The sequence below is a fragment of the Talpa europaea genome (genome assembly GCF_964194135.1).
Source record: "Talpa europaea genome assembly, chromosome: 12".
Classification (NCBI taxonomy): Eukaryota; Metazoa; Chordata; class Mammalia; order Eulipotyphla; family Talpidae; genus Talpa; species Talpa europaea.
Window position 1 is genome coordinate 12,501,095 of NC_140079.1, and position 9,669 is coordinate 12,510,763.

Here is a 9,669-nt window from a genome sequence, read left to right on the forward strand (position 1 = left end):
GACAGAGACAAGTTTCACGAGGTCAGATTTTGGTGGACGGGGTTTGGGTATATAGAAAGCCTGAAAACTCAGCTCACTCTCTGATGCTGTGGCCAGAACAGACAGCTGTACAAACCCTGATCCAATCCACAGTGTTTAAATAAATGATATCCATCATACGCCATAAATGAGCAATCTGTTCCTATGTATCTCAGTGAGCGGTGAGTGAAGGGGGTAGTGCGTGTCGTGTGTGTGTGTGTGTGTGTGTGTGTGTGTGTGTGTTGGGAGTAGGGCACATGTCAATCTGCTCCTTGGATGGACGATTTTCATTTCATTTCATAACTGAATTATGGAGTTAAGAAATCACACCTGCGAAACAGCTTGGGAGATTTGCTCACCTGGCCTGGGGTCAGCAGAAGTCATGGGTGGCAGCTGGAGTCTAGGGGATCTGTACCATTTCATGGGCACAGAGACAGACCATGGTAACAGATGCAGGTCATGCTTTCTATTCCTGCTGATAACGGAACTAGCACACTTAAAATGCAATTGTTGGGGTGAAGCATTCATGCTGAAACAGAAGTTTTCCTGGGAATGTGTGATGTCCACTTCAGGCTATCCTGAGGGCAAGGCAGGGGTGGTGAGAGTGGTTTCACGAAGGCGGGGGTCCCTGCTGGGAAGGAGGGTGGCCACAGATCCTGTAAGTTGTCAGGATGACCCAAGAGACAACAAAGGGACTGTGACAACAAAGTCCCTTCAGAGTCTACAGAGAAACAGCAGCTCCCAGCAGGGACAGGGACAGGGGTTTGGGCCAACCAAGAATGGGCTTGACCACCACTCCATGGCTCAGATGTAGTGAGACTCAATTCTGTGCCAGGCACTGGCCTGAGTGCCTGCCTTACCTTATTTTTATAGATCCCCCAGAACAGCCTCTTGAGTTGTGCACAGAGCCTGAGATAATAAGGTAAGGCTATTCAATGTCACTGAGGCAAATATATTTTGGGATTTTTGTGGCCTTCAGCCTCCATCTCTTCTGTTCTCCAGCAGCTGCTCTGGGACAAGATGGCCTAGACCTCAGCCACCACCTATCACCCACTGAGTAAATCTCCTCTGGATTGTAAGCCCTCAGCCAGAATTGCTTTCTGTTGCTGGCAACTGCTGACCACTGACAATCACAGGTCTGAGGCCCTGGGGTTGGGGTCCAGGCAGCCTGGCTCCAGAGCCTGTCCCCTCAGTCACTGCAGACTATGTCCTTGGGGAGTGATAGTCACAGAGGCACCCAGGTGGAAACCTCAGTGAGGAGAGAAGGATTCTGGGCGAGCAAGGGTGGCCTGTGAGGGCTGACTCTGAGTCGCTGCTTCTCTGTGTGATGACCTAAGCCTCCATGTCTCCCAGTGAAGTGCTCATCTTATCTTCTGAGGGAAGCACAGACATGCTAACCTGGGGCCATCTTCTGATGACTGCAGCCTGCTCAGGCCAAGTTCAGGTCCTCAGTGGTCCCTGAGAGCCTCTCCCCTATCCCTTCCCCCCAGGTCTACACTGGCACTTGCCTTTCCAACAGGTTCCTTCAATGTCTACTTCCTCCTGCTTCTAGAAGGGCCTGACACCAATCACTCATGCTGTGTTGTGCTGCTGTCCATGGTCGGTGGATTCTTCTCTGCCATACTTCCTGGAAGGAAGGCTTGGTTTCCAGGTACAGGAAGGTGGAGTTTCAGGATCAGGTAGGCCATGCTTGGGGGCTGCACTCCATCTGGTCCTTGAGACACTGTCCAGGCCCTTCCTAGAATTGTCCTCCCCTAGTGTGGCTTCTCTGACCCCCTAAAGATTGTTCTGCTCATTTGGCCAGATTTGCTACTCAGGTGGTCAGGAAAATGCCATCTGATCATTTTCTAGTCCAAGATGTTGCTTGTCCAACCTGAGTTTCTTCCATGGGACTCTGAATTCTTTCCTATTTTTCCTGGCATGTTCCACTGCCTCCGACCCACCTCTTGGGCTTCAGGCCTCCTGGACTGCTGCTTTCAATGGCCCAGGAAGCCAGCAAAGAGGTTCAGGGCAGCTGATGGGACTTTTCAAAAAGAGATTGGGTGGAATCATTCAGCAATGGGGAATAGATTATCTTTCATGTACTTTAAATTTGAAAAGCAGAAATACTAATAGACCAAGGCAATCAACTCATTAATCTTACGGTGCCATTCCTTTCCATTTGCTACCCAGTGCAATGGATTCCATTCTACTTTTTTTGTTTTTTTTTGTTTTCATTTTTGAAGAGGTGATCTAGGCACTGGCCTCACAAATCAGTAAGTACAAAAACAGGCAGAGATCAACTCATCTGCCCTGTCCCATGAATAACCACAAATTTGAATGTTTTGAAATGACTAAACTCTATCTTTCAAGCCCATATTTGTCTACCCCTAGGCTTAGTTTTAATTTAATTTTATCCAACAGATAAAAAAGTCATTTTCACACGCTACTTTTGAGATGATGGTTGCTTGAAAAATAGAAAAAGTGCAGATCACATCACCGAGACCACGTTGCCACCTTGGAAAGTCTTGTCTCTGGCATTTTTACAAGTCAAAGTCTCTACTGGCTTCAGATGACCTGGTAAGAGATTTCATGTCTCAAAATCCCAGAAAGATTTGTCGTGTCAGTTTGGATCTTTAGGTACACATCGTCAGGGAGGGAGTGGGGAAAGGGTTGTTCTAAATTCAGCTGCACATGATCATCACTTAGGGGAGCTTTTAAAAACTATTTGCCCCCGAGACTCACATCCTAGATTTCTGATTTAGTTGATTTGGAATGGAGCCCAGGCAGGAGTATATTTTTATGTCTTTTCAAGGTGATTCTACTGGATAGCCAGGTGATGAAACCACCTCTCTAAGGTCATCACATTCAAAACACTACCTTGAATCACACTGAGCTGCTAAAGGATGATTTCAATCCCAAGGGTTTATAATTTGTAGAGTGTAAGTTACATTTTACAGACTCAGTTTACTCTATCAGAGAGTAAAATCATTTCCCCTGATGTGTCTGGATAACATCATTCACTACCTATTTGAATGTGACCAGATCACCTGGAGCCCAGGTGAAATCTACAAGCAGTGGGAACGTTTGACCCGTGTGACGTGGATAGTCGCCACTTTCAGGGCCTGGTGCTCTCCCTCTGGTCTGTAAAATGTTCATCACCTTCCTCTCTTCTCACTTGAAAACAAGTCTTCTGATCAGAGATCCCAGCAGCTCGAGATGGACACTACTTTCCCAACTGGCCCCAAGGTTGCACTGGAGAATCAAAACGCAAGGCTCTAAGGAGCTAAAATATGAAAGCTAGTTTATTTTCCCCCAAAATTATATTGATTGAGATAAAGTAGATTTATATCTTTGTATCTTCTCTGAGGGTGTAACTTGTTTTATTTTTTTAAATTTATGTATATTTTTACATCATTGTTCATTCTCCTCTCATAAAATTACCCATAAAATTACCACCACCACCACCAAGACACCTGTGAACCATCACCATAGTCTCTTGTGCTCTTCTTGCCCCCCCTGTTTTGATTCCTCTCCCTCCCCCCTCCAGAGTTTCCCAAGGTTATTGGGCTACTGAACACTTCTTGTGTTCACAGGCGTGAAATGAAATGTTCCACAGATCCCAGCTTGTGTCTACAATGAGGTACTCGCTGGTGTGTCTGTCTCCGAGGTGACCCTTGTGAGGAGGTCATTTATGGCTGGTATAGTCCACTCTGACATTGAACCAGGGCTGCCCTGTGTGATCAGTTTAATATATGTGAGGAATAGTGTATCTTTCAAAACGAACTAATAAAGGGGGTTGTAGCTCTGCCTTATTTTCCAGTTAGCTCATTCTGGGAGAAACCAGGGTTGTGTCCACCATGTTGTGAAGACAGAAGCCCTGTGAAAGGTCCACATAAGAAGGACAGAGGCCTCCTATCAATTACCAGCACCAACTTATGGATGAGTCAATTCTCCAGTGACAGCCATGCCTACAACACTGTAGCTTAGACCAATATCTGGACTAAACCTCATGACTGAGCCAGAAGAGGCAGCTAAGCTACTCCTGAACTCCTGGGATGACCTGGCTCTTAGTCTTTCAGATCCCACCTTATCAGGTAAGGACAGGTAGGGATTACAGGCACATGATGACCTAGAACTTTGGGAACTTTAGCACTCAGTACTCTAATTTCCACTTTCCAGAAACCTTTCAAGTCTCTCCATGTGTGTCCATCCTCACAGCTCCGCCCCCGCATGGCCAGACCTTCATCATTTCTTGCCCACACTGTTTGAGTGGCGTCTTCCTACTTGGACTACCAAGCTTCCCAGATTGCTCTCCACAGTCATATCTTAATCTTTCAGTGAGAACAATATTTTTAAAATTTAAACTTGATTATGTCATTTTCTTATTCCAAACTCCTGAAGGTAATTTAATGACCTTGCAAGATCCCCCTACCCCACATATGTCTATATACAGTCCTGAATGTGCTAATCTCTTCCTTGTCTTTGTGCTAATCTCTAATCTATATACAGTCCTGAATGTGCTAATCTCTTCCATGTGGGTCTTTGGAGTTTTGCACATCGTTTTCTTTCTACTTTGGGTTGAGTAACCTACAAAGTTCCAGAGGGCCCCCCCAAAACCCCACCTTCAAAAACCCACTACTTCCTCATCTTAGATCTGCCAAAGTCATATAGAATTCCATCAATCACCTGCAGAGACACCAAGTTTTTTTTTTTAAAGATTTATTTATTTATGCATACAAGAATGGGGTACAGGCCAGAGATGTGGAGGTGGGTGGGTGAGAGGATTCACCAGAGACAAAGTGGGGAACACAAAGGCAGATTGACTGAAATACACTGTTGAGGGGAGCAGTAGGCGAGTCAGGAGAGGTCTGCTGCACCATGTGGGTATCTCCCTGTCCGGGGATTGAACTTGTGCTGCAGTGGCTGTGGATAGCTTCATAGGTTGTGTCTTAACCCCCTGTGCCACCAGGGAGGCCCTAGAGACACCAAGTTTAATAGGTGTTCCTACCTGTTAATTAGCTGATACCTGGCAGGGGGTGAGTGGTTGGGGGTTGGAGAGTTAACACAAGTCTGGTTGCTAGGCATTAAACACCATATTCTCCACCTGATTCCCAAAACCTTTCCTATTGACTGGGAAAGGCAGAGTGGGGTTGGTAGAAGATTGGTTACAAATAGAGAAAAAGGAGGCCAGATTAGAATTCTGGGATATGGGGACCAACACAGGAACCACTCCCCAGTCTGGACCCTTTTACTGAACCCCAGATCAGGAAAGCCAATCTCCATTGAAGTCCTATAGGTACTTCAAACTCCACATGTCCATAACCAAGTTCATCATGGATTCTCTGAACTCTTGTCCTCCTCTGCTATTTCCCATCTTTGTGATTTAATGGACCCATTAACCACATGTTCTCTCGGCACTGATTACCCAGTACCCACATCTAAATCTCAGTCACTCATGATGTGCTGCCTGTGGACATGCAGAGCTCAGCTCTTCTTGGCTAGTCTTCTCTCCCCCCCTCACTGCTTCTACCTTCAATGTGATGATCCTCTTCTCTTTCTGCGACCAGCTTACCCAAGAGTCTCCACTTCTAATTATGTCTTCCACAGTGCACTCCACAGTGATCTTTGGAAATCTCTCCTGATTAAAATCCTCAGTGACTCCTTTAGTTTATCAGATTGATTCCCAGATCTTTAATATTGCACACAGGGATCTTGATGACTGACCTTCTTCCTCTGCAGCCTCACCTTTGATCTGCACCCCACTTACATCACACAATATGGCCACAATGGGCTCCGCATGACGTTACTGTTCCTGAGGTTGCATCCTTGTCTGATACCACCCTCTCTTCCTGGAAAGTTCTTTTTTATTTGATGCTCCGCCCACCCCACAAACACCCCCTCAAAGCCCCTTCAAGTCTTAAAAGAATGTCTTGAAAGATCTTTAAAACACAGTGCCAGCACCAGATGCTTGCTGAAGCCTTTCCCTACCACCACCCCAACCTCTCCCCCTTGGAGGAGCATTCACATGGTGGGTGTTCCCATTTCAGCAGCAACTGGCTGACTGGGGGAGGCGGTGGGGGATGGAGTTCAAGTCTGTTAGGCAATGGTATGAAAAATGTGCTCAGCGGAAACCATCAGTGGGAGGGAGGGTGAGCCAGGATTAGCTCTACTTTGGATTTGGCACCAATACCTTGGCCCATGGCCGACCTGAAACTGGAGTGGGCTGGGAGGGGAGGAGGCCTCTGCTGGGAGAAATCGGTCTGTGGGACAGAAAAGGATGGCAGACATCTTCCAGATCTCATCCCCAGCTCCTCAGCCCTTCCATGCCCCTGGTTTTGGTGTTTGTGGAAATCTCATTGCTCATGTGTAAGCACGGGGAGAGAGGGCGGGGGTGGGCACAGAGAGAATGGCAGCAGGGACACAGACTCTCGAGTTAAAGCAACCAAAGGCTTGGAGGAGGCAACCCTCAGGGGCGGGGAAGAGGTGGGAGACCATCACCTCATTTAAAAACTCTTTACTAGGCTCCTTGACATTCAGGCTTGCACTGCCAACCCAGAATCCTTCCAGCTCGCCTTGGAAAAGCAAAGGTGTGAGTGTGTGTGACAATTTCCCTCCAGCCTCCAGCCACTTACTCAAGACTCTATGACCTCAGAGCTCCCTTTCTCCACAGCAGACACCCCTGTCTTGCAACCAGGAGAAAAGAGGGCATAGCAAGTGGAACCCTGCTTGCCATCCTGCTGCTGGCTTGGAGGGGGTCCAGCAGGACCCTGGGCTGGGCTGCCCTGGTGTCTTCCCTCTGGGACGCGCTGATGCAGCCGGGATGGTGCTTTCCTAAATGCTATGTTTTTATTTCACCAATTCAAAAGAAGTTAACTTCTCCCAAAGAGTTTCGCATAATTGGAAACATGCATTCTGGCAGAGAGGGATGGAGAAATTCTTGGTACAGCTCCAGTGAAGAGGCCAATCTGTCAAGTGCTCAGGCCTGACAGGGGCCGGCCCACCGGAGGCTGGTGGACCCCGGGAGCAGCCGAAGCCCAGTGCCTGGGGCGCACACACAGGTAGGTAGTTGCAGGTCTGCACAGAACAGCAGGAGAGAAGCCTTCCGAGAGAAGTGGGGAGTGCTCCCAAAATGTACTCGTTTTCCCTGAAGTGATAGTAAACCTTTTCCCAATGAGAGATGTGGCTGACATGTCAACAGCTAAGAGCGCTTAGCATTAATGTAGGTCGTGGATGACAGATCTTCTGTCCATACTGGGGACGGGAAAGAAGTGTGTTCACTTTCATTAACCATTTCTTTGCTTCTCTAAACTTGTTTCCTCATAGGTTCATTAGGGACACAAATACCTGACCACAAAATTATCACTGAGAACAGAAGGAATTACCTATGAAATGTGCCAGCATGGTTACTGGCTCTCCCTAGTAGTGGTGACTGTGCAAGACACTTTTGATGATTCCGCTTCTTTGTAAAGAAGTTAGTGAAGGGAGAGGAGACACATCTAGCTAAGCATCGAAGGTCCCTGGGCCTTTTTGGTGCTGTGTGGCTCTCAGCTGGTCACATGCCATCCTGGGCCTCTCAGCTCTCTGCTGCAGTGCCTCTGCTCTCCGTGCTCCCCAACTGGCTGAATCAGCGCTCCCAGTTCCCAAAGACGTGTGTCTTTATTTACCCCTTTCTCTGCTGGCTCACTGTCCCGATTTGTAAGAAGCCTCCAGGAGTCATTACAAAGACCCAACTTCTATTGCAGTAGAATGTTCTCCGTGCAGCAGCTTGCCTGTCCAGCAGGACTTCATTTTTGGATTTGGGAATAAGAGTTTTTTGGTGGTGAAGAGCCAGTCTTTGGGACACCTGGACCTGAATTCTAATTGTGATTCAGTTATTTAATGGCTGTGTGACTTTGGGCAAGTGACTTCATTTCTCTGAATTGTGGCTTCTCCAACTATACAGTGAGACTGAGAACAACAACCTCATGGTGTTATTATGAGGATTTAATCACAGTCTAGCACTTGGGGAATGTCTGGAAAATGGTAGTTATGAAAAAATGAGATGCCTATAGATATATATGGACACATACATACATGCATGTGCATATATTCACATACGTACATACACACGTGTAAGTCCCTCCTTCTCTGATATCTGGCTGTATCCGGGGGCAGAGAAGAGCAGCCAGGTGGCTGGGCTGAGGTCTAACTTCTAATTCCTGCACCATCTCTAACCAGCTGTCTGGCCCTGGAGAAGCCACCTCATGTAGCGGGTTCTCTGGGTAAGTCCATGCGATCTGGGCATAATCATGTGCCTGGGACAGACTGAGACAAAGGCTGAGCTGGTGGGGTGGGGGCTCAGAAGCAAATGTCCTTGACACTGCGGGAAGTGGAGATGGGGTGGGGAGCTGCTGCACTCTGATCCTCTCCATTCTCCAGCTTCCACTTCAGGCCTTGTTTTGGCCACAGCAGTCACGTGCATGGTAGGCAAAGGGCTTCTCCAGCCTGCCACAGCCTTTCCACCACCACCCCCACCACCCCCGCCCCAGAACCCAAGGCTGGTGCCAAACAGAGGCTGGTAGTTCCTTCTGAGCCCCAGAGGCCCTGTCCCCTTGACTTCCCAGAGGACAGGGGTCCTGACAGCTGATCAGGTACTGTGCAGGGATCAGGCCTGGGGCTGAAGCGATCCTGGTTTCCAGATTAGATATTGGGGCTCTAGCTCTGACACATGGACAGAAGGCTAGGAAATCCAGGTCCTGTAAAACCAGGAATATGATAAAGTTGAGCTGCAGGGACAGTGGGCTGGAAAAACACATGAACTAAGACAAAGGGAAGGAGCAAGTGTATCCAAGGCCTCCACGGGCTTGGTCTTGCTTGGCATTTTGCATGGCCTTACCTGTCACGTATATTCCTACAATAGCCCTGTGAAGCAAGCTCTGTCCCATTGAAGAGATGAGGAAGTTAAGGCTGAGAGCTTACTCCCCTTGCCCAAGGTCACCCAATCATTAAGTCCTAGAGTGGGTTGTTTTTTTTTAAAAGTAACTATTGTTGTCAAACTTCAATTGTTCTTTTTTTTTAAAAATTATGTATACAAGTGCTGGGGTGTAGGCCAGAGGTGTGGAGGCGGGGGTGTGTGAGAGGATTTACCAGAGACAGAGTGGGTAGCTGAACAGGCAGATCCACTGAAATACACTGCTAAGGGGAGCAGCAGGAGAGGTCTGCTGCTCCAAGTGGGTCAGCTCCCTGACAGGGGATCGAACTCGTGCTGCAGTGGCTACAGATAGCTTCATAGGCTGAGACTTTAATCCCTGTGCCACCAGGGAGCCCCTCGAGTGGGGTTTTGAATGGAGGTTTTTCTGACTTCGTCGCTTAAGCACTAAATCACATGGGATAACCACGAGATATTCAATTCTCTCAGTAGCCTTGGGAGGTAGAGTTATCATTATCCTCATTTTGAGAACTAAAACCTGGTTTCGCAAAAATTCCCAGCAGGGATTTGAACCTGAGTCCATCTCACAGCAGGGTCTGGCCGGGGCAAGACCCTCTTCCTCCCCACAGCCAGGAGATGAGCAGCTTGTGGTCCCTGTGTTACCGAACGCTTTTAATCATCTGCAACAACTCTGAACAACTCTGTCCTATTTAGTAGAAGAGCTTTAACATCAAGAGGAAGCATCAGATTTATGAGGGATT